The sequence below is a fragment of the Myodes glareolus genome, chromosome 9, assembly GCF_982192425.1.
Source record: "Myodes glareolus chromosome 9, mMyoGla1.1, whole genome shotgun sequence".
Classification (NCBI taxonomy): domain Eukaryota; kingdom Metazoa; phylum Chordata; class Mammalia; order Rodentia; family Cricetidae; genus Myodes; species Myodes glareolus.
Genome location: NC_142034.1, coordinates 54,956,272 through 54,981,589, shown reverse-complemented (window position 1 = coordinate 54,981,589; position 25,318 = coordinate 54,956,272). Strand labels below are relative to the sequence as shown.

Sequence of the window (25,318 nt, the reverse complement as noted above, 5' to 3'; positions counted from 1 at the left end):
TATCAAAGTATAATTTATAAGTTATAGAATATGCACAGGTTAGTCGAAAGAGTCTCAGTTCTAGTATTTTAGCCAGAACATCTTGTTTTATTCTTTTAATATTTATTTTAATTTTTAAAATTTGAGGCTAGGCCTTACTCTGTAGTCCTAGCTGGACTAGAATTCACTAGATAGCCCAGGCTAGTCTCAAACTTGCAATTCTCCTGCCTCAGCTGCCTAAGTGTTGAGGATTATAGGCATTCGTCACTGGTTGCACACAGCTGAAGAGAGAGGCTAAGTCGGTTCCCTCCTTTCACCATGTGTGGGTCCTGGGGATCAAACTCAGGTCCCAGGCTTTGCAGCAAATATCTTCACCCTCTGAGCCACCACGCTGGCTCCTGCACTCCAGAAATTAAGCTCTCTTATTTACTGCAGTAAATTTTCACACATGCAGTTAAGACTCAACCACGTGACTCACTGGCTCCTTTCCCAGCGCGGTTCCTTGTTTTCCCTCTCTGCTGTGTCCTTCACATAGTGGGGCTATAAATGTGCGCAGTGGATGGACCCAGATGTCCCAGCTGGGGAGACTCTTTATGCCTGTGACCAATCTCTTTCTTCTTCCTTCCGTTGGCAGCGGGAGAAAGGACATTACCTTGAGAGTTATTGGAAGTTCTGTTTCCTCCAGAGATGTTGTCTTTGGAGTAAATAGACCCTCATTTTAAAGTTTGTCTTCTCCACAGGACCTCCCTTATTTTCCCATCGGTTTTCTGAGCAGCATCTGAGCCAGGTAAGGCGGTGACTGTGCTAGCCCCTCCCCCTTCTCTGTCCTTGCCCTAAACCCTGTTGGGTCCAGCTCCCCAGGCTTCTCCTGCTTTGAAGCCCATCTTTGCTTGCTTATGTCCACAAGCACGGATATCTGACCACTCCCATCGTTGTAGAAATCCCCAGGTCCCCCATTTCTGAACCAAGCAGGGAAAATGACACACGCCTCATGCCTCTTTCCCTGTGACAACTTCCTGTCACCGCGACGCACCTTATCTTCCCAGAGTTACCCTCCAAGAGTAGTAAGGGCACACACCCATGTCTGGCAGCTCACAACCATCTTTAACTCTGCCTTCAGGAAGTAAATCTTAAGAAAAAGAAGCAACGCTCCTGGAGACTCTTTGAGAAACCCACACCCGTACTCTCAGGTGTGCCTTTCTTTCCCCTCATTTTAGTCTACAAAATTTAATTTGTTTCACGATTTTTGGTATGCATGTTTGTCAATGTACCATGTGTGTGGTACCCACAGGGGCCAGAAGAGGGCATCAGGCCCTTTGGAACTGGAGCTAATTGCGAATCCGGCGTCTCTGGAAGGGCAGCCAGCGCTCTTAACTGCTCAGTCATCTTTAAGCTTACGCCTGTTATTGTGAGTGACCTCAGAGCCAAGCAGCTACTATGCTGAGTAGCTCAGCTGTGCCCTCTTGCAAAAGGGTTATCCCAGCAGGGTTTTTTTTTGTTTGTTTGTTTGTTTGTTTTTGGTTTTGGTTTTGTTTTTTTTTTGGCTGCTTATACCCCCTCATAGAGGGAAAGGGAGGTTTACGGCCCTCGCCCCAGCAGCCAGCTGCTCCCTACCACCTGTTGTGGGCCTTAATTGCACGTGGCCTCAGGAAGGGACGAGCAGATATGGGAGAGGAGTGGAAGAGGAACTGCATCTCTGAAGCTATAGGGAAAGTCCTCATCCATGCAGGGGGAAGTTGTTCAGGCTCAGAATGTTGGGGGAGGAGCAGCCACAGCTCTGTGCTCGGTGCAGCAGCACAAAAAGCTCACAGGTCCCCCAGGGTGAACGTTAGGGGGACTGTGCCTCAGTTTGCCTCTGGGACTTCGTGAGGAGGGGTAGATGTTGTTTATGTTTCCTTCTTGGAGGGAATTTTAGCAACATTTATATTAAATATCTTTATTTAATTAAAAAAATAAACCGTGCTCTTAAGAGGTATGGTGACACATGCCTGTAATCCTGGAATTTGGGAAGCTGAGGCAGAAGGATTGCGGTGAGTTGCGGTGAGATTGCAGCCAGCCTGGGCTACAGTGTGAGCTCACATCTAAGATAAATGGGGGTGTGCAGGGGACACTAGAGAGGGGGCTCAGCACTTACTCTTTAGCCTAGGACAGGAGTGGTCCCAGGACCTGCGTGAGGAGGTTCGCAGCCACCTGTCACCCAACCCCAAGGGAGCTGACCTCTGGTTCCCATGCCCAGCTGCACTCATGACTCTACCCCCACCTCCCAGTTAAAAAAAATGCCAGGCTCTTCCTCTGTCTCATCTCCCTAGGTCTCACTTTTATTCCTATTAAGGCTCCCATGCTTGCCCTCACCTTGTTATATCATTGTTATTATGAATTTGATATATTAATGTGTGTGCTCACACATGAGAGGTCAGGGGACAGCATTGTGGAGTCGGGTCTCTCGCTTGTATGAACATTCTCGGGATCGGTCTCAGAGCAACAGCCTGTGTGACAAGTGCCTCGACGGACTCTTTTAACATTGTGGATTAAACACTGTACTTTGGAGTTTGTGCCTCCTCCTCCTCCTCCTCCTCCTCCTCCTCCTCCTCTTCTTCTTCTTCTCCTCCTCCTCCTCCTCCTCCTCCTCCTCTTTCTCCTTCTTCTTCTTCTAGATTGAGACCACAGACTTGTTTGGAAATAGAACTGACTAAAGATGGACATAATTATAAATCCAAATAGCATCCTCAGGTTTTTTGAAGCCAGCTCCTTGGCTGCCTTTCTGAGTCATGCTGATTTTTAAAGCAGCCCATCCCATGATTCCCTGCTCCCATTTAGTTTTCCGTTTTTGTCATTATGTTCTAAACTTCCAAGAATTCTTTGTTCTCTGGTTGCTTATTTTAATCCAACAAATAGTTTTTGTTAGCTTTTAAATATATAATACACGTAAAAATTTCCATTTGAGTCATTTATTAGTTTACAGCTTGGTGGCAGGTAAGCAAGTGACATGTTTGTGTGACCACCACCACTGTAGATACCATCTCCAAGAAACGATGTGCTTACCCACCGAAGGCAGCTTCTTCGCTACTATCCCCCGCTCCGTTTTCTAGGAGTCCGCCTGTTCTGGGTATCTCATGCACTAAAATACACAGCCCTCTTCAGTCTGTTTCCCCAGCATACTCCCAGGGCTCCTCCGCGTTGTCACATACACTGAACCCCATTCCTTTTGCTGCCTTGTGTGGATACACATTTAGTACTAAGTTGTTCGTTACAATCCAGGTTTCCGTCGCTAATGGGGGCGGGGGTCATTTTGCACACCTCCCAGTGGAGAACTGGGATTGTTCTCCCTTACCCATTTCCAGGACACTGTCACTGATGGTTCTAAAGAGCTTGGGAGCGGAGGTGTGGGCTGATGCGATGGAGACTACGTGGGGACTACGTGGATTCCTCCAACATGTGCACAGGTCATCTTTAACATCCTCCGATGGGCCATCGCCTCCCCTCAGTACAGAGTAGGGCACCTGAGTACAGAGAAGGGCACCTGGCACTGTATGAGAGCGCGGGAGCCCCAGGCCCTTTCAGATCAGGCCCCAGGACTGAATCACTCACTGAGGGCATCCCCAAGAGTAAGGCGAGGGCACCTCCGGCTTGAGCAGTCGGAGAGACCGTGTGTACCTCGGGCTCCTGCCCACTGCTCTGTGCAGGACATGATGAGGTGGAGTCGCTCTCTCCGGGGCTCAGCCCCTCTAGTGGGAGCAGACAGCAGAGAGGTACGTGGCAGCGACTGGGTTACGGTGGCAGTTGGGATTTGCTGAGGGCTGCACCTGCCTCTTCAGGCTTCTCAGCAAGCTTCCTTCCTTCTCTTTATCGGCCTCCTAGGATGCAGCAGAGCTGGGATACTCCGGATATTCCGTCCGGGATCCTTGGGCCCACTGTAAGCCCGCTGCTCTACCAAGCTTCCTGGAGTCTCCTTTGAGATCAGCCTAGGATAGCTCGGCTCTCAACGGAAAAACAACCCTTCTTCCTGTTTTCTCCGGATGTATTTTCTCCGGTTTTGGATTTGCTGGAAGTGATTGTCTTTGTTGCTGCTGAATTATAGCCTGTCTCTCTTTACTCATTTCCGTGAGATCTGGGGAGTGAAACCTGAACTCAGTGAACTCAAGGGGTTGGAAAATTCGACTGCCTTACACTTTTCAGTGTCATTTCTCTTCCGCCACATTTCTTCTCTCTCTCTCTCTCTCTCTCTTTCTCTCTCTCTCTCTCTCTCTCTCTCTCTCTCTTCTTTTTTTTGGGATATGCTTTCTTTGGGATTGTGCTTTCGAGCTCCGAAGGATTGTGGGAATGCTCTGTAATCAGGAATGTAAGTAGCAGCAATTACATGCTTTTCGAATTAGGAGAAATGTTTTAAATTGATCTAGATACACTGCATGCAGACTACTGGGCCTCGGGGTTTAGTGAAATAAAGGCCTATGATCTAAAAATAGTTATCCACCAGGGGGCGCTGTAGACCACGTTTGAAGTTTATTTTTCCTTTTTTTTTCGGTTTTGGTTTTGTTTTCAGTGAATTGCTGCTTTGTGTCTCTCTTGAGCCACTTTAAAGCATGACTCTCTGGGCAGCGGGTTAGTGAGGCCACAAGAACATCCCGGGTAAGGCAGGAAGCCAAGCTACAGTCTGAGCTGTAGGTCTGGTTCCAGGGAGACAGCGCTGGGGTTATTAGGGGTTTCCCCTATGACTGGCTTTGCTGACCACGAGGCTTTCCTTTCTTTTCTCTTTAAAATGTACTATTTTGAAAACTTCATACACGTATATAATACATTCTGGTCCCACACACCCAGTCTCTCTTAGCCGCTTCCCCATAAACCCCCTTTTTCCTCCCCACAAGCCCCTTCCCATCATCGTCTTTTCTTTTAGTTGAAGTTTGTTCTGCGACCCACCGAGTTTAACCAGCGCTGCCTGCATGAGCACGGACACTTCACTAGTGGCTTCGTCACTCAGGACAATGACTCCCTCTTACCCAGCAGCCATGAGCTGCCCATAGGCTCTTCCCCATTCATGTCTGGATGATGGCCAGCAGCAGGTCTTGTGCAGCTGTGTGCTGTGAGTGCCGTGTACCGTGAGTGCAATGGCATCTCAGGCCCAGAACACGGCACTTCCCAGCTCTCCTTCCCAGCTCTCACCTTCTTTCCCCCTCCCTCTTCTGTGGGGATGGTCTGAAGTCCTGTTGAGAATCAAACACCCTCAGCACTTTGACCAGCCATGAGAGTCTCTGCGTTAGTCAGCAGTCACTGAAAAAGGAACCTTCTCTGACAGGGCTAAGAGCAGCACCGGTCTAGGAGTACAAACATATATATTTAGGAGATAGTCTGACAATATGTCCATCTAGAAACAGAAGCAATGTGTTCATCCCTAGGACTTCAGACCTCCCCCACTATGGGCCTTGAACCAGGTACACAGTCCTAAGTATGAATGCCCTCCTGTGGTAGAGCTTTCTTGTCGGACTAGCTTTGAACCACCAGCCTGCAAATAAAGACATGGAGACTTATTACTAATTATGAAAGCTCGGCCTTAGCTTAGGCCTGTTTCACTAGCTCTTATAACTTAAATTAACCCATATTTTCATTAATCTATATCTACCATGTGATTTTTACCTCTCTCCCATTTTGTGTGTCTGACTTGTTCTGCATCTCAATGGTGTCTCTTCTTCCTCTTTCTGCCTGGAAGTCCCTCCTATCTCTCCTGCCTAGCTATTGGCTATACAACTTTTTATCACACCAGTCACAGCAACGCATCCTCACACTGTGTACAAATATCCCATAGCACTGTGGGGCAGGCCTATTAGACCCACTTGGTCACCCCGTAACAGTCACACCACTATTGCTTCCGTGGGCACATCTTGCCTGGCAGGTTGGTATGGCAACATGCAAAGGAGGCTCTTCTTTCACAGCGGCAGAGGTGATGGCAGAAGTTCCGGCCTCCTAGCCTTCCAAACTCAAAACAGCTCTGCTTGCCTAACAACCTCAACAAAAGTCTAAAAATTCAGCTTTTGATGCAGAATGTATCCCTAGAAATCTAATCTTCACCAGCGTCCCACCCATGCACCGGAACTGCTTGCATGAGCCACCACAATAGAAATTCACCTATCTTTGGTCACGCGTCCACCTGGAACCTATCTCTGTCACCAGGTGATGTGATGGATCAGCCTGGGTTCCATGGGGCTAAGGATGGAGCTAACATGACCGAGGTGACAAGAACTATGAGCTCCACAGAAAAACCCAGCTCTGTCTACTGGGGCTGAGTGGGCGAGAACTCACACTACGCCGTCCTCAGACAGCAGGCTGGAAGGGGAGGGTGGACAAGACACAAAACACATAGAGGGATTCATGCATAGGGACAAGGCGTACCAACGCAGGTCTTCGGAGCAATTCCGCAGGAGAGGAGACCCCTTCCTCACGAGGTGGTGAATGGCAGTCTGCAGTGGTGACTTCAGGATTGTAGCTCTGGAGATGACACAATCAGGGTTTGGCCTGTGCCTGGGGGTGGTGGCATGCCCCCTGAAGGTGGAGGAGAAGGCCAGGCAATGCGAAAAGGCCAAAATGATGGCTGAGGTGATTTGGCGATGCCGATGTTGCTAGAATGAAGTGTTCAAACACTCATGTAGAGGGTGTTCTTATTGCTCAAGGTGGCAGACTTCAGGGATGGGAGCCTGATGGGCGAGATACATGGTGAGACTCGCTCAACTTCTGCCTTAGGACTTCACAGAGTCTCGGAGAAGAAAATTCTGTGAATAGGCTGAGAATGCAGAAGATAGCCTACGCGTGGTGGCGCACGCCTTTCATCCTAGCTCTTGGGAGGCAGAAGTAGGGGGATCTCTGTGAGTTCAAGGTCATCTAGTCTATATGAGTTCCAGGCCAGCTAGAGCTACACAACAGACCCTGTCGGGGGTAGGGGCAGGGAGAAAGAGAAGGGAGGAAGAAACTTCAAATTGAACAGGCAGGTTAAACAGATGAAATTGACTTTCAACCCCACCCCACTCAAATTACAACAAAAGGATTTTTTTTAAGGCATAAACCAAGAGCCAGAGAGATGGCGCAGTGGTTAAGAGTGCTGGCTGATCTCCGGAGAGCCTGGGTTGGAGTCATAGTACCCATACAGCAGCTCACAACTGTCTGTAACTCCAGTCCCAGGGGACCCAATCCCGAAGGTACCAGGAACAGAAGGGCACACAGGTATACCTGCAGACAAGACACTCTTACACAGGAAGTGAATGAATAAATACCTAATAAACAGAATTTGAGAAGGCATAAGCGCCCAGGGTCGAGCACGGAGGTGGGAAACAGGTGAAGTGGGTATTCTGGAAGTTGGGGCAGGGCGTGGGGGGTGGCCGACCTTGCAGGGTACTCACACCCAAGTACTGGCAGAGGCAGGATGGCGTCAAACCCTGAAGGAGCCCAGAAGCCCAGAAGATATCATGGGATTTGTCTATTTGTTGCTAGGAAACATAAGGCCCTGCTATTTGGTGACGTAAGCTATAGCCGTTTGTCGTTTAGTGATTCTGCAAATGCGCTGGGCAGCTCTATTCCATGTCATGCTGGCTGGGCATCCAGGTGGCTCAGATGAGTGGCTGATGACCAGCAGCTGCGTTTTCTGATTGCTCAGCAGTGAGGACCTCTATCCTTCCCTGTGTACGCAGTGAGGACCTCTATCCTTCCCTGTGTAAGCAGTGAGGACCTCTATCCTTCCCTGTGTAAGCAGTGAGGACCTCTATCCTTCCCTGTGTAAGCAGTGAGGACCTCTATCCTTCCCTGTGTAAGCAGTGAGGACCTCTATCCTTCCCTGTGTAAGCAGTGAGGACCTCTATCCTTCCCTGTGTAAGCAGTGAGGACCTCTATCCTTCCCTGTGTAAGCAGTGAGGACCTCTATCCTTCCCTGTGTAAGCAGTGAGGACCTCTATCCTTCCCTGTGTAAGCAGTGAGGACCTCTATCCTTCCCTGTGCGGTGTCTCTCTGTGGCCTGAGCTCCTCAGAGGTTGGGAAAATAGAAACGAGCCAGTTCTAGTTCTCTCCCCAGGTCTGACCCTCTCCTGATACATTTGACTGTGAGCTCAAGGCCTATTTATATACGATACTGAATGCTAACCGGGTGGTGATACCAAAAGCCTTTAATTCCAGTGCTCAGGAGGCAGAGGCAGGTGGATCTCTGAGTTCGAGGCCAGCTTGGTCCACAGAGTGAGTTCTAGTAGCCAGGGCTACTCAGAGAAATTCTGTCTCATCTTCCCCTGAAAGAATACTGAATGTTAACACGGCCAGTGTTAGTACCTTGCTGAAATATGAAAGGAGGCAAGATTCAGAAAGTTGTTCCCAAGCGAAGGTTTTCTGAGGTACAAAGGAGCGATGGAATAAGTAGCCCTGTATTTTGCAGGAAGAAGGACCTTCAATGTAGCTTGACTGACAAGGGGACGGGCCACAATTAAATAAATCTCCCTGTTGGTTAACTAACCAGTAATGAAGAAATTGAAGTTCCTGGAGAAACAAGGACTTGCTTACCGATAATCAAGAGTCTAGGTGGAATTACCTGCTCCCAGTTTGCAGGACCAGGGGAAGTTTGTGCATAGCTGCTGGCAGGTCTCATTGCCACCTTGCACCCATGAGACCCTGCTCTTGTTTCCCAAGTTCTGCTCATTACAGAGCCTTGTGGTCCCACCCACTTCCCGAGGTCACGACTCTGAGGCTGCATCCTGGAAACATAGCTTAGGTAGCTTTTGGCAAGGGGGAAGTGGCTGTTTAACGACTTGGTTTCAAAATCATCGTCAAAAGACTCTTACATGTCACTAGTGTCATACTCGGTCACTAACCATGAGTCCTGTCCGTCTGGACCGACCGTAGCCCATGGCCAGTGTCTTACAGAGCAGTGCCACTTCTGTTTGGCTGTCAGGTTCCAAAGGTGGTAGCGGCTGTGGCTGCTGCTCGACTGGTAGCATGCACACAGCTGGGCTGGAGCTGAGAACACCATACGAGCCATGGTGTTCGGGTGTGCACTCCTACAATCCCAGCACTGGAAGGTGGGGGCAGGAGAACGGAGAGTGGAGGCTAGACTGGGGTGCATAGGACCCTGTATTAGCTCCCCTTCTTGGGGAAGGCAGGAGTGATCTCAGTGCCCTTTAGCTTTGTCCTTTCAACTATGGAGAGATGGCTCGTGGTTAGGAGCACTGCTGTCCTAGAGGACCAGGGATCAGACCATCTGTAACTTCAGTTACAGGGACCTGACATCTTTGTCCTCCGCAGGCACCAGGCATGTATGCGGTGGACAGACATACATTTGGGGAAATCACCTAAACACATTAACTTTTATTTTAAAAATAATAGTAATTATTATTATCATCATATTATATTATTAATTTAACACAGGCTCTGGACATTCCGGAGCTCACTATATAGAACAGGCTGGCCTTGAACTCACAGAATTTCCACCTGCCTCTGCCTTCCAAGTGCTAGGATTAAAGGCAAGCACCACCATGTCTGACCCTTCTCCCCAAATAATAATAATGATGATGACAATAATGTTGATACAGTTGTTGTCCTTTATTCTGAATCCTCTTGAGACTAGAAGGGTCCTCGGTGGAATATTGGTGACCCTCATGTGTCCCTTTTTCTGTGATGTCCTCTCTTCTTTTACATATGTCCAAAATTTTCTGTTTTTGTCTTAAAAATGTAGTTTCTGTTCCAAAATCGCAGCGGCTATTGTGGAAGGTGCCTTTGCCATACCTGGAGTTGGCCCTCACACGGAGCTGCTGAGCAGGAATTCTGTTTCCCCCAGCACACTCCTACCACAGCAGTAATTAGAGGGCTCCTCCCTTTTCATCCTTCCGAACTGTGCCAGTTCGGCACCCTGCATAGGTTTGTCAGTTTTATTGCCGCTGCTTGAAATGCTTAATCGGCATTAATCATATAATACGCATGCACGGCTGGGGACACCTGCCCAGGCAGGACATCGTAGCTAGAATTCACTTGCAAGGGAAGCAAAGGGCTGTTCAAGCATTCATCTTCAGCCAAGCGTTCACCTTAGCTCTGACGTGTGTCCACGTGCTCCTTCTGAGCTGAACACAGCCCACTAGGACGCGGCAGCAAGTTCTGGAAATATCACCTACATATTTCTGTGCTAAGGAAATGCCATCTCTCCATCCACTGACCACGTCAGCGGTGCATATCCCCTCGGACTCCATGCCAGGGGGACTTTGAGGTTCATTCAAAAATCCTGATCTTTAGTGGAATGTAAGATCGTGTCTCAGACAATTTGGGAGTTTTTCAGGGTGTTTACCCTCTGGCTTTCAACATGTTTTGTTTGTTTTTGGGGTTGGTTTTGGTTTTTCAAGACAGGGTTTCTCTGTAGCTTTGGGGCCTGTCCTGGAACTAGCTCTTGTAGACCATGTTGGCCTTGAACTCACAGAGATCCACCTGCCTCCTGAGGGCTGGGATTAAAGGCGTGAATGACCAAATTGAAAGTTTCTTAAGATTATTAATGTACCAATAAATTTATATCAATAAAGCAAAATCCTAAAAAAATTATTAATGTACCCAGATACATTGATAATTAACTGTACCATGGGGAAATGCCTTAGAAAGCAAACATACTAACATGTTTTGCGTGGGCCACCACAGAGTTAGCAGACTGGTCCTCCCAACTTCAAAAGTGTAATTCACTGGGGACATTATGGGACAGAGAAGACAGCTCAGCAGGAGAGGTAAAGCCTGGTGACCTCAGTTAGATCCCTGGAGTCCAAGTGGTGGAAAGGAAGCAAAGGGCTAACTCCCACGGTGTCCTCTAACCTACAGTTGCACGCGCGCGTGTGCGCGTACACACACACACACACACACCATGGTGCACACTGCACATACACAAATAAGGAACTAAAATTTAATAATAACAAACTTTATGATTCCACCAATGCATGTCATTGTGTGTGTGGGGGGGTGGTTGTTGTTATTGAAACAGTCTTTATACATAGCCAAGGCTGATTCAGAACTCATTATGTAGCCTAGGCTAGCCTCAAGTTTATGATCCTCCTGCATCAGACTATGGAGGTCTGAGACTAAAGGCAAGTGTCCTGTGCCTGTCCTATTTCCCAATAACCAAATAATGAGTCTTTGGTGCACACACTGCACACATTCACACATTCTCTTGCACACACTGCACACATTCACACATTCTCTTGCACACACTGCACACATTCGCACATTCTCTCTGACAAATCGGCCTAGCTTCCTCTGCTATCTGGATTTGGATGTCCTTGTCACTCTCTGTAGCACTGTGAGATTGGCAGCTGTGACTCAGACTAGGACAAGCACAGCCTTGGCCAGTGAAATTTACCCCAACACTTTTTGTTCAAGAGATTATATACTTAGTTTATTTTTTTTCTGTTTTGCATTTTCATTTACACCCAGAGACCCGGCTGCTGGGGAGTCCGAAGCATCCTTTCTGACATGCTTTTGCACCTTTGCCTCTAGCAGATCACAGAGAAGATGCAGTTTCATGTCTTGGAGGATGTCTTAGTTTGCTTTCTAGTACTTTGATAAACACTATTCCCAAAATTAATCTGGAAAGGGAAGGGTTTATTTTGACTTTCAGTTGTCCGTAGTGAAGCGAAGTCAGGACAGGAGCCTGGAGGCAGGAATTGAAGCAGAGGGCATGATGGAACTCTGTGCACTGGCTTGCTCTCACGGCTTGCTCAGCCTGCTTTCTTATACCACCCAGGGCCACTTGTCCAGGGATGGCACCGCCCATAGTGGGCTCCCCCTACCCCACTGCAATCATTAATGCCCTACGGCCTTGCCTATAGGTCATCTGATGGAGGCATCTTCCCAACTAAGGTTCTTCTACCCAGGTGACTGGCTTGTGTCATGTTGGTAAAATTAGCCAGGACAGGTGAGCAGGCAGCGGTTTATCAACTGTTCGTTTTTCATCTTCCCAAACCACATGTTGGAAAAAATTAGCGTCACTTGCCTGACTATAGAATTAATCTTAAAAGTCTGTATAGTTTGGATCTGAAAGTCCCCTTTAGGGTCACACTTGGGAGCATTGGTTCCTCCCTGGTGGTTTCTCAGGCTGTAGGACCAGTTTTAGGAGGTAGGGCCCAGAAGGCAGAAGTAGCTCAAAGAAGGTGGGATTTTTGTGGGGTGGATGTTGAAATAGGGTCTCTCTTACATAGCTCTGGCTGTCCTGGAACTCACAGATATCTCCCTGCCTCTGCCTCCCTAGCGCTGAGATTAAAGCCCTACACCACCATGCCTGGTGAGGATGGGCTTTTGAAACACACAACAAATCCTCAAAAAGTGGTTCATCATCTTGCAGCCAGTCCAGGTCCCTTGCCTTACACCCCTGGCTCCATGAACCTTCTCAGTCTGACTAGGATTGAGAGGACAGATCCTATCACCTAGGTGTACAGCCAGTTAAAAGGGCATCCTCTGTCCATACCGGTACTGAATGACCAAGATGATGGAGCTAAATCCGGTTCAGAGCCAGTTCCCCTGTAGCTGTGGGGCAATCAGCTGTCTAGAGAAGCCGCCGCTCTGATTGACTGTTACCCATCCAGAAACGAGGTCAGCTTTCCTTGTGCAATGGCTTCGGTGGTTGTTTTCACACTGTGACCCATGGGTCCTCGGGTAAGTGGATTCGTGGACTCTCGCTTTGTGTCTCACTCTCTGGAGCTGTGCGGGAAATAAACAATTCTAATAACCACAGAACTGGGCTGGACTGACGGCTCAGTGGTTAAAAGGGTGGACTGTTCATCCAGAGGACCAGGGTTCTGTTACTAACACCCATCCTCAACTGTCTGTAACTACATTTCCAGGGGATCTGATGCCATCTTCTGGTCTCCCTGAGCACCAGACACATGCGTGGTGCATGGATATACATACAAAGAACACATGCATAACTTTAAACACTTAAATACAGAACAGTGGGCTTGTGAGCCGGCCTAGGTCTCAGCCTAGCTCCCACAAACAAACCCAGGCACTGCTAGCTGGTTGTTAAGGTGGCTTCCCTGACGCTGCCGAGTTCTGCATTCTCAGCTCTGAGAAGGGGTTTCCGGAAATGTCTTCTGCCTTGGGACTTCCTTGTTCTCCCACTTCCCAAAGAGTAAGTTCAACTCCATTCTGCTCTGCCAACCATCTCTCTGTCTCAGGAAAAATTAAAAATAAAAAATAGATGTATATCTTTAAAAATCACAGTGCCTCAGGAGGCAGAGGCAAGCAGATGTCTGTGAGTTTGAGGCCAGCCTGATCTATGGAGTGAGTTTCAGGACAGCCAGGGCTACACAGAGAAACCCCGTCTCAAAGAAACAAAAACAAGCAAACAAAAAGGGTCACAGTAGTATAAAAAGACGTTGTGGAAAAACAATTCCTTCCTTGCCTCCTTCTCTCCCCTCTTCCAGTAAAGGTGACATTTCCTGCAAATGTGTGTTCCTGTCCCTCCTTTCTTTGAAAGAGGCAGCAAACACTCTCTCCGTCTGGACCTGCTTCAGTTAGTGGTGTCAGATCAGGAACTGAAATCAGTACCTAGAACCCTCCCTTCTCGCTCCCCGTAGTTCCTGTTATATTTAGCGCATCACGTGACTCGCACATACGCGGTCTCCCAGTGTCGGGCATTTGGGTTATTTCCACACTGCGGCTGTGACTGTCTCTTCTGCATAGACGTGCGCATTCCTTACAGCGTGTGCTTAGCTGTCGTGGGGGTGGGTGGCGGCGCAAGTCTATCGGCTTCTTGAAAACTCGCGTCAGAGTCTGTTGTCCATCTTTGGGTTTGGGGAGCCCCACCAGTCTGTAAATGAGCAGAAAAACGGCTTACTTTTAGCTTACATTTCTCTTTGGGTTTGATTTCATTTCTGTTCATGTGTTTAATTAACCTTTTAAAATTTACTTATTTATTGATTTATCCTGCTGAGCGCCCCCCCTCCGTGTGTGTGTGTGTGTGTGAGTGTGTGAGAGCGTGTGTAAGTGTGTGTGTGTGAGAGCATGTGTGAGTGTGTGTAAGTGTGTGAGTGTGTGTGTGTGTGTGAGAGAGAGAGAGTGTGTGTGTATGTATGTGTGAGTGTGTGTGAGAGCATGTGTGAGTGTGTGGAAGTGTGTGAGTGTGTGTGTGTGTGAGAGAGAGTGCGTATGTATGTGTGAGTGTGTGCTTCAGAGGGGAACTTTCAAGTGTTAATGCTTTTCTCCCACAGCATGGGTCCTAGAGATCAAATTCAGGCCATCAGGCATGTCCTTACTCACTGAGCCATCCCACTGGCCTTTATGATATTATTATTATTATTAATTTTTTTTATTATTAATTACTGTTGATAGGGTCTCTCTACGTAGCCCAGGCTGGCCTCGAACTCACAGAGCTCCACCTGCCTCTGCCTCCTGAATACTATGATTAAAGTCATGCGCCACCACACTGTGCCAAAAACTTGTTTTTTATGTAATGGATTTAGCCATTTTATTTATGGTTTCTGGATTTTTTTTTTTTTAACTTACAAACATGCCTTTGCAAACATATATGTGACCACTAGAGGGGGAACGAATCCGAATTTAACAGAGAAAAACATCTCCCAACCGCGCCCTTTTGCTTTGGAAGAGTTTAGACTTCTCTCCAGCGCAGTGTCCGTGTGGGTATAGTTTCTCCCACACAGACTGCACACACTGGGGCTGACAGTCCCTCCTGGGCCCTGATGGCCTTTCCCATAAGCCCCCAGGAGTCAGCCATCATAAGTGGCAACTAAGCTACTAGAGGTGGTAGGTTCCTTCGCAGTTCCCTGTCTGGACTCTTGCCTTGGACTCTGGGGGGTCAGCTCTCGCCTCTAGGAGCCTCTTCCTGCGACCACGTCTGCCTTTTCTCACAGCGGATTCAGGGGCTTTGAAGTCAAACTCATCCCCAGGCAGCTATCGACCGCCTGTCATGTCTGCTGCTTAAGCCACAGTTAGCCAGCTTCCTACACTTGACCCTGTAATTGAATTTCCTTGGGAACTCAGTGACAAGATTGATTCTTCCTAATTGAGTCAGAGATGGACTCTGGGCGCCATTCATACTGTCCTTGTTTGCCTGGGGCTCTCTGGGCTGAGGCCCCAGACTTTCACAGCGTTTACTTCAGTTGTCAAGACCCTTTTACTTTAAATGATCCTGTAGACATTTTTGGGGGGAGGCAGGCCTTAGTGAGCAGAGGACAGAGGAAATGCCTGTTTTTAAGTTTGCTTTGCGTTCTCATTCAAGTGCAATTCTAAGAAAAGAAACGAACCAGAACAGAACGAAAGTCCAGCCTTGTTCAACAGTGAGTTTGGAAATGAGTGCAAAGTCGGCCGACTTCTCGCGAGTCAGCAGCTTAACCGTTTCTCCTTCTGCAGGGCTCCCGATATGACTCAGTAAGAAAGCACCAGCCAGGGGAGAGGAGGGGCTGGCTGATCCCTGGGGACTAAGTTCCAGTAAGACAGCCGTGAGACGTTCTGGCTATGTGGTAGGTGCTTAGACAATAACAACACACTAATATTCCAAAAGGGTAGAAGAAAGGAGCTGGGGTGTTCTCAGCTGCAGTTTTCAGACAGCACAGATCAGGAGCCCCTGACCCTCTCTAAGGTTATTTGGCTTAAGGTTAAAAATTATCAGGAAAAAAAAATTGCTGGAAAGAAGTCTTGAACTGTGTGTCAAATCTTTGTCACATGCGCCCCTTACACACTTCTCCTTTCAAAAGATAGGTGGAGGACTTGATTGACAACTGTCGGGCTTTCCCAAAGTCCAGCTGAAGCTACAGTTAACAAGGACAAACCAAGCACCAACCCAGAACTGCAGAGACAAAGCCTGAGTCAGGGTCCCCAGCTATCGCCTCCACAGTTCCTGAGTCTGCAATATTGCCCCTGCGACTGAAGGGCTTGCGGCCATTCCCACAGAGGCTGTGGGAGCTGCTAATCCAGTAGCCTCAGTTATTTATCCAGCCTTTATCAGGACAATCATAGACCCTCATAGCCACCTGCAGGAGATTAAAATCTGGCCAATGATGCCGGGAGGAGACCTCAGTCAGTTGCTGAACTGACACAGCTGTCTTCACCACCACCCTGAGGCTGAGCTGTGTGGGAGCCTCTGCCTAGGCCACGGCAACTTCAGCTGATGCTCAGAGGACGGTGTCCCCTGGATCTTCCGATGTCCCTGCCCACACGCGCTTCAGCCTTCATGATGACAAACTTAACTGAATGAGGAAGACGTTGACAGCTAGTGCAAAGGACTGGCTGAGTGAAGGGGGCTCTGCTGGCATTCTGGGAACTCTGCTGGCATTCTGGGGGCTCCGCTGGCATTTTGGGGGCTCGGCTAGCATTCTGGGGGCTCCGATGGCATTCTGGGGGGCTTGGCTAGCATTCTGGGGGCTCCGCTGGCATTCTGGGGACTCTGCTGGCATTCTGGGGTCTCCACTGGCATTCTGGGACCCTCCTTGCTATAAACTGTCTATATATATATTTTTTTAATCACAGATGGAGTTTTATCTAACTGTCTTTTGTCTTTTATCACAGGTAGAGTAGACCAAGCTAGTTGCATGCAGGGGCTGCTAATCCCAGACACACAAGCCACCTATAGTGGAGGACAAAAGAGTCCAGTGAACAACTGTGAGCAGAGACTTTGGGGAGCTGAAGCTGGGAAGGACTGCTGGGGTGCAGCAAAGGAGAGCGATGCCAGTGAGTAGAGACTTCAGAAGATAGAAGGCTGTAAAGGACCGAGACTGAAGTTGAGCGACTACTGATGGCCAGCGGTAAACATTCAAAGGTCCTGACAGCTGCAGAGAAGCTGCCCAGAGCTGTAAGACCACAATGTCCTAACAAAAGCAGAGCTATGTAGCTGTCTGCTGGGTCACTGACACCCCCAGCTTAGAGCTACCTGCATACTGCTCCACAACTTGAATGAAAGCCATTGTCTCCAAAGGTGACAGCCTCAGACAGGAAAGAGCAACACTTCAGGCCCTGAACACCAGGGGGCGTGCGAGATTCTGGTTTCCTTTACCCGATAAACCAATTCTCCAAAAGACCAGTTGGGTGTCCTCTAATCCAGTCTTCTAACTCAGCTTGTAGATAGCATCAGATTCCACAGGCTAAGGCCTGAGTCCCCCAGACTGACCCACCATTCAGCAGAGCCGAGGCTCCAGATTCACTACCTGTAAATTTCCAGTGAGAGCGCTTACATATAGGCCCACTCGCCACAGAATCATAAGCAGTGATATCATTTTGTTTAAGCCATTCCGTTTTAGGCAGTTTGTAATAAAGCTACGTCTAACTGCAGCAATATGGTCACCAGAAGGCAGAAGGTATGGCTGGCTAAAGACGCTGCCCGAATCATCCCTGGTCTAATGTCTTATACCAGGACCCGAGCGTTTGCTTCATCGCCTACATTTAGAACTGCTTAATTCACCTCCTAGGCAGTTACCTGGCTTCGGACATCATAAAACGAGGAAACTGGGTGGGATGGCGCATGCTTGGAACTCTAATACTGAAGACAGTCACACAAGCATCCAAATATGATGTCAGCATGAGTTTCCTGAGAAGATTCTATCAAAGAAAGAGGTTGGGGAGACAGAGGGGAGGGAGGAGGAGACAAAGGAAGAGAGAGAGAGAGAGAGAGAGAGAGAGAGAGAGAGAGAGAGAGAGAGAGAGAGAAACAGTAGAAAATGGAACTAGCCATGCAGATCGGAAAATACATTCCTACCTGTCTTAAGCAGGACTTTAATGCTGTGTCCACGTGACACACCTCTGACCTCTGTAGTTGGTGACTGTAAATAGCTGGTGTTTATAAGTGATTGAAAACAAAAACAATTGTAAATATTGTTTATATGCTATGTTATATGTTAGTAAGAGATATATGGGCAACAGAGGAAGGGAAACAATATCCCAACTCGACACCACACACTAGCCACCAAAGTCTCTATTACCAGGAATGGTTACCTCTTTTTGAGTTATTGATCAATGGGATCCAACAGACCCCCAAGAATGATAAACTATTACCAATACGCTCATTAACCCGCCAAAACATGGCAGTAAGACCCCATTGAACACATACATTGTATGAAATCTTCAAAAAAATGTATGGGGCTGGGGGGATGTCTTAGTGGTTAAGAGGACATGTAGCTCTTGCAGAGGACCTGGGTTCAATTCTGGGTTCACAACCCTCTGGAACTCCAGTTCTAGGGGCTCTGACACCCCCTTTGGTCCTCCACAGGCACCAGGTACACGTGGTGTACCTGTGTGTGTGCAGGAAAACACATGTTTTTAAAAAAAGTCATGTAAAGGACTTAGCAATAAAATCATGGCGACTCCCTAAAGACTGCAGAGGAGAGGGCGGTGAGCTGCTGGGGAGATGAACCTGGGGTCCTTTGTGCCGCACCCTGGGTCTCTTAGGCTTCGACTGTCTCTGGTAATTGTGGGGCGGTTTTCACTTCATTTGCCAGGCGTGAAAGCTTGCTTTCTCCCTTCTCTTTGATTACATCGTTCTTCCTCCCTCCCTACTCCAGAAGCTTTGTTAGAATTTTTAGACCCAAGTTAAATAGGGGTGATTGTCCTTGTCTTGGCCCTGTTTTAAAGAGGAATAATTCATGTTTCCCCATTAAGTGTAATTTTGACTTTTGGTTTTAAATAGTCTTTTTGTCATGTTAAAGAGACAACCTTTTATTGCTTCGAGGGAGCATGTCAATGAAGAATCCCCTTTGGGTATTTATAGAAATAACCATATGTATTTTTACAGTATTTCCCAGAGTATTATTGGTTATGCTAACGCTTGCGCTTTTAGGAGTGGAAAAAACTAGAAATAGTAATAAGTATGCTCCTCTTAAAGTTATATTAAAGGGAGGTGAGCTAGGACACAGTGGTATAAAGGGTTGAAGGGGAGTAATGGAACAGGAAGGGTTAAATGGGGTGGGAGGTGGGAGGACATGGGAGGGGGGACAGGGGAGGGAGCCAACACTACAGGCCTTTTGAAAAGCGTCAGGAAAAGCCCACTACCTAGAAAAGTCCTAAAGTGGACACAGACGCAGAAGTAAAGGAGTCTAAAGGCAGCTGCCCTGTAACAGGGTGGTTGCCCTGTTAGACACTGCAGGCTAAAAGCCCAGTGCCAGGAGTGGGTTTCTTCTTTAGAGTTGTTGGCTAGTAAGGTCCCAAGACTTACAAGCGACTGCCAATGCTTTGGGTTACTCAACAGTAGCCCCATTGCTGACAACACCATGTACCAGAGTCATAGAACATAGGCAAACCGACCTGATACTCACCTGGAAATGCTATCCCTTCTAGTTAGCTCTCTTAGTGCTGGAAGGTTCTACACCCACAAGCAGAGGAATTTCCAGTCTTATCCAACTGGGGACCCTCCAAGCTAAAGCAATGAGTGGCCTGGCAAGACGTGACATCGAGGATAATAGTGGCAGAAAGGTCATGGGAGTAAGCAACCACTTTCTGATTTGCTTTACGTTCTGTGCCCCACATATGGCATTGATACCAGGGCCCAAACCTGTGGCTAGGCAGACCCCAGGCCCTAAAGCAGAAGCCGCTACTGTTACTTGATAAATGAACATAATATTAAACTGGCTCCTAATAACCTGTCATTATGCCTGCAGGTGAGTGCATCGCTCAGCCCTCATCAGAGAAGCTTCGTGCAGTAGATGGAAATTAACACAGAGACCCACAGCTGGTCAAGAAGCAGAGAATAAGAGGCTACAGAATGCTCGACCCTAAGGGGACATCTCTATCACACATCTCCCCTCCCAAGGCATGGGGATTATTGTGGAAGAAGGGCCGGAAAGAGAGTAAGGTGGTGGATGGACATAAAGAAACGGTGTTTCCCCCACAGCAGGGCATCAGCGCGTGTGAACTCACGGCAGTGTGGGCAATGTGACGGTGTTGCCTAAGCTCAAGCCAGACCGAATCCAGGAGCGGGAGGGAGGTATGCACAAAAACTCACCCTTAGTGAAGGAACTGTTGGCTGCTGGGAGACAGGGAGTCGGTGTTCTTTAAGGGCGAGGCCCCCAGTTGGATGACCATATTCCATTGGAAGACACACATCCAAGAGTCCATGGCAGCACCAAACATACTTGAAGGGTTAAAAAGAAAAAAAAAAAAAAGTCGGGTAGGGAAGTAGGGTAGATGAGGAACAGTGGCAGAGGGTGACTATGACCGAAACAGACTATGAACTTCTATGAACTAACAAAAAAGGAGAAAAGAGTTACGCCATATTGTGACTGCTAAAACTTTGTATAAACCTCATTTTGCATATCTATCCATTCATGAGAAGACCACACACACATCTTTGTCTGTTTTGGCTTATTTTGAGACAGGGCTAAACATAGTCCTGGTTAACCCGAGTTTATTATGTACACCAGGCTGGCCTTGAGTTTAACGTAATCCTCCTGCCTCTGCCTCTTGCATCCCGAGTGCTAGGATTACAGCCTTGTACTACCACTTATTTTTAAATATTATCTTGTGAAATGTGATTGACAATCAAATGCACTTTGTGCTATGTGCTGGGGATGAGGACCAGTGTGCACGAAGCCCCGAGTCCAACCCGCAGCATTGCACAAGCCAAGCATCCTGGCTATCCTAGCACTCAGGAGAAAGAGGCTGGAGGATCAGGAGTTCAGGAACATCCTTGGCCACAAATTCAAAGCCAGCCTGGGCTATAGGAGTCGCTTTCTCCAAAAAGAAAAACCTCATTTATAAAAGGAAATGGAACAACTTGTTAAAAAGGTGATATAAAGAGCAAAAAGTTTTAATCAGCCTCTTTGGGGGGGGCTAAAAAAAGGCCGCAATGAAACACCAAAATTGACGTTTCAAAGTAATCTCAGTTCAAAAAGAATATTTTTTTTCATGCATGGTGGGAATATAAATCAGTAAAACTTTCAACTTGTCCATACAGGGCTGGAGAGATGGCTCTCTGACTGCTCTTCCAAAGGACCCAGGTTCGATTCCCAGCACCCACATGGCAGCTCACAACTGTCTATAACTCCAGGGGATCTGACACACTCATACAGACATACATGCAGGGAAAACCCCAATGTACATTAAATAAATAAATAAATTTTAAAAATGTTGTCCATGCATACCACAAATCCCATAAAGTTGGGGACTGGAGAGAGGGCTCAGTCTTAGTGGCTATGGGTCACAACCAATCAAGTTGGGAGGTAGAAAAGTAAGAATGGTTTTTAGTTTCTTATTTCTTTTAAAAATTTATTTTAGATTTATTCATTTTACTTTATATGTGAATGCCCACTGGTTCCCATGGAGACCAGAAGAGGACATTGTGTCCCCTGGAACTGGAGTTATGCATGGCTGTGAACCCCCACGTGGGTGCTGGGGATCGAACCAAAGCAATCAGTGCTTTGAACCACTGAGCCATCTCTCCAGCTCCTGGTGTCATCCTTCTTGTGCTTTTAAATTTCTGTATCTATAAAAATACATTATTTCCATCACAGAAAAACTTGCCTGGGGCCATGAAGGGGACACACAGGCAGCACTGGAACTCATGGAACATGGCCGAGTGATTGCCAAAGCCATGCCAGAGTGAGCCTTGGAGAGGGCGAACTCCAAGGACTTCACGCTGCTTTTGAGCATAGCTCTGATGGCTTCAAGGTCACCACGTCCCTCATAGTCTATGGGCTGTCTCTAGGCCTCCACTGGGCAGTGTTACTGGTACTCACAATAGTGATTGACTTTTCCGAGCATTGCTGCTGGAGCAGATTAGCGAGTCAACCACCACCCTGAGAAAGAATTTAGACATGTAGAATTGTTAAAAGGTTAGGTTAAGGTGTTTTTGTTAATGATTTTGAGGTAGAAAACCTTGGGGAACAATTTAGCGTTTAGAAAGACATACTTTTAATGGTTGAGCAAAGGACTCGCTGAGGTCAGGGAACAAGAACAATGGCAGCCTAGCTACTGCTGGCTGCTGCACCTTTCTCGCTAGGATGGGTTGGTGATCAAGGATGGTAATTAATTCCTGTACCCATTTCTGCCCTCACTTCCTGATATAAAAACAGTTGATGAGCGGGTCTGCACCCTGAGGTTTAGAGTGGAACTGACTGGTTGTTTTTCATGTATAGGTTTGTAATTACTTTAAGATTTCTTATAAGATTACCCTTTGAGATAAGTAATAAAGTGATTGATCCTTTCTTTGTAACCGCAAGAATGCAGCCTGCCAGTAAAAGAACTGGCTGAGAAAAACACCTTGCTTGCTTCCACTCTGTTGATCTATAGCAAGTTGCTTGGGTGTGACTGTGTGAGGGTTCTTGGGACAACTTGTTTTTCACCTGGAATATGTCAGATGTTCGGTCATGTAAGGGAAATGGAAAACATGCTGTTTTTTACTTGTATTCCTTGTAATCTTTCGCTTAAAAAGTATATTGTAGCCACTTGAAAGAGTTTGCTGGGGTATGTAAGCTGTAAGGGAAAAAATAAAGTTAGCTAGAAGGAAAATGTAAGAACAGACAGAAGGGAAGCATCAGGGTGGAAGGACAGAAGAGAAAAGGGATAGAGCAGAACAAGCAGAAAGAATAATGAAATGAAGAATGGAGCTTTGGCCCTCAGAAACATCCTCATGTGTCTGTTTGTCTGTCCAGTAGTTCACCTGTTCTGCATCTCCTCTTTAGTTTCTCTGACCCGCTGAAGGCCTGCCATTCATCAGCACCCTCGGTGAGATCCTGACATGTTGGAGGTGTGTGTGTGTGTGTGTGTGTGTGTGTGTGTGTGTGTGTGTGTGCTTGTATGTTGTGAGAATTCAGTCCGATCAGTCAATGGTATAGGAGTGACTAAGCCCTATGGGCGTGATCTTCTCTGGGTATACATGACATAAGAACTGAGGACCAAGTAGAGAGCTCTCTAGGGCAGTGTGGGACTGGCAGAGCTACGGCTTGGAGTTCCATTTGGCCCTATGGGAAGAGGTTACCACACAACAGCGGAGAGCTGGTTCCCTGGTGGGATGTCAGAGCAGCTGGAGACATGACCCGAGTCCTCCTTCTGTCTTGTAGCCATTGTGTGTGGATTTGATTCAATAAAAGGTAAAACAGTCCCCAGATTCCCCACTTTATGTGTGTATGTATGTGTGTGTGTTTCCCTTTTTTCATTGACCACAGAGAATTAAATTTTACTCCCTCAGACAGTAAAGTTGAATGCTCAGTTTGCCAACTCGTGGCTACCCCTCAATCCCTGAACTGCTGAAGGCTGGTCCTCACAGCAGAAATAATTTTTTTTAATTGCTAGGTGGTGGTGGTAAGGGAAAAGAGCCAGCAAAAGAAACACACCCTGCTTCTGAGACCAGAGCCAGTGTAATAAATCTCTAGCTCTGAACCCAGAACCAAAGAAATACACCCTGACCCTGAAACTAGTGCCAAAAAAGAACACACTTTGGCCATAGAATCAGAGCCAGTGAAGGCAATATGCCTGGTCCTGAAAGTAGAGCCAAGGGTTAAAAAAGGCCAGTGAAAGAAACAGAGTTTGACTCTGAAATCAGCCATCCCCACCCCTGACCAACTAAACTAACCAATCCCTGAGCAGGGAAAAACTAACCCTTCCCTCTTCCTCCTGGGAAAACTCCGCCCTTAAGAAGCCCTATATAAACACTGCACATGCTCTTCTTCCACCCCAGAAGAGGCACCCACTCTCCTTGATTCTTCCCTTCCAATAAATCTCCTGAAAGAGGTTTGGGTGAAGATGGTCTTTCTCCCTAACAGAGGCGGAGTGAAGCAGGGCTGTAACACCTTTACTGGGGGAGCCTTCCCCTCACAGCACCCAGTCCTTACAGCCTCACTGGGGAAGCTAGAGATAGAAGATCAAAGCAGACCAGCGCTGTCAGACTTTGGCTGGGGAAACATTCCCTTAGAGTTGCCACACTCTTGAGCAACTTCGCCAGGGAAGCCCTGTCCGGCCAGGGCAGAGCTGATACACTGGGGAAACCTTTTCCTAGAGCGGGTCTGTAGGCTGCTGTGCTTACCACGGCCTGTGCTATTCCCTGGTTCCCGACTGCCAGAACACTCTTCCATCCAGGCTGCAGCACTTAGTATTCCTTGGCTCCCAATTGCCAGAATCCCTTTCCCTCCAAGTAGCAATGCTTATAGTGATGGCCCATGACTTTAATCCCAGCACTCAGGAAGCGAAGGCAGGTGTATCTCTGAGAATCTGAGGGAAGCCTGGTCTATAAAGCAAATTCCAGGACTGCCAAGTCTACACACAGAGAAACCCTGTCTCAAAAAAAAATTTTAAATTAATAGCACTACTTATCTACATAGTAGCTGAAATGAAAAGTCACAATGACGCCAATTGTGAATTAGGATGGGGAACAACTGGTACCTCTCACACATGACTGGAAGGCGTAGGAGTTAGGTCACCCACTTTGGAAAGTTTGACAATTACTAAAGCTAACCTAGATTCACCAGCAACTTCATTACCGTCTATACATCCTACAGAAATATAAAATAAGTGCACACACCCACCAAAAACTTGCATGAGAATTTAACATTTCTTATTGCAGCCTTATTGAGAATATTCTCAATATGCCTAGTAAAGGAGAGAGATCAGGTCATTTTGGTGCATTAGCAGCAGACTGTAGCTGGGAAGAGATAGTGCACGCTTTTAATCCCAGCACTCGGGAGGCCGAGGCAGGCGGATCTCTGTGAGTTCAAAGCCAGCCTGGTCTATACAGTGAGTCACAGCACAGCTGGGGCTACACAGAGGAAGCCCTGTCTCAAATAAATAAATAACCAAACAAACAAAAAACAGCAGACTGTAAACCGAAAGGATGGGTTATTAGTGTGTGAAACAGTGTGAATGAATCTCACAGATACTGTGTTGTGACAAAAAAAGAAAACAGACCAAAGCTGAGAGTGCACAGAAATGACATAGAAATTGAGGTATTACTAGACATGGGTGCTGACATGAGTATCATTACCCCAGAATCTTGGCATCCAGATTGGCCTCTTCAGGAGACAGATGTTCAGTTCCTAGGAATTGGAACCCTATCTCAAGTGAAACAAAGCATGAGATAGGTTGAATGCATAGAGCCAGAAGGACAGAAAGCAAGGCTGAGGTCATATGTAGCTAATATTGCTGTAAATTTATGGGGTCTTGACCTATTGCAGCAATGGAATACCCAGATTAACATTCCTGCAGCCCCAAAAACTCATGTTTCTGGGAAGGATATTATAGATATTATAAATGAAGTTCATCAGCCATTCAGGCTGTACAAGAACACAAAGCAACTAGCAAACCTTCAGAGATACTAACAGCCTTGCCCTTAAAATGGTTAACTGAGAAACCCATATGGGTTAAACAATGGCCTTTAATGAAAGACAAACTGCAGGCTTTAGAACAGCTGGTACAGGAGCAACTA

At 47.3% G+C, this 25,318-nt stretch overlaps 2 long non-coding RNA genes across 3 annotated transcripts; one reads left to right on the top strand and one right to left on the bottom strand.

Moving 5' to 3' along the window:
• Positions 1-2,911: 2,911 nt before the first annotated feature.
• On the bottom strand, positions 2,912-4,728 carry LOC125409398 (uncharacterized). The gene is made up of 2 exons (XR_015003629.2): positions 3,634-4,728; positions 2,912-3,479 (listed from the first exon to the last, which is right to left on the bottom strand). It is a non-coding gene; the product is annotated as an uncharacterized LOC125409398 (long non-coding RNA).
• Positions 4,729-15,154: 10,426 nt separating this feature from the next.
• On the top strand, positions 15,155-22,158 carry LOC125409397 (uncharacterized). Of its 2 annotated transcripts, XR_015003630.2 has the most exons (4): positions 15,155-15,440; positions 15,675-16,721; positions 19,563-19,888; positions 20,858-22,158. It is a non-coding gene; the product is annotated as an uncharacterized LOC125409397 (long non-coding RNA). The 2 variants fall into 2 exon arrangements; XR_007234784.3 differs by having other exon boundaries at positions 19,563-22,158.
• The last annotated feature ends 3,160 nt before the right edge of the window (positions 22,159-25,318 follow it).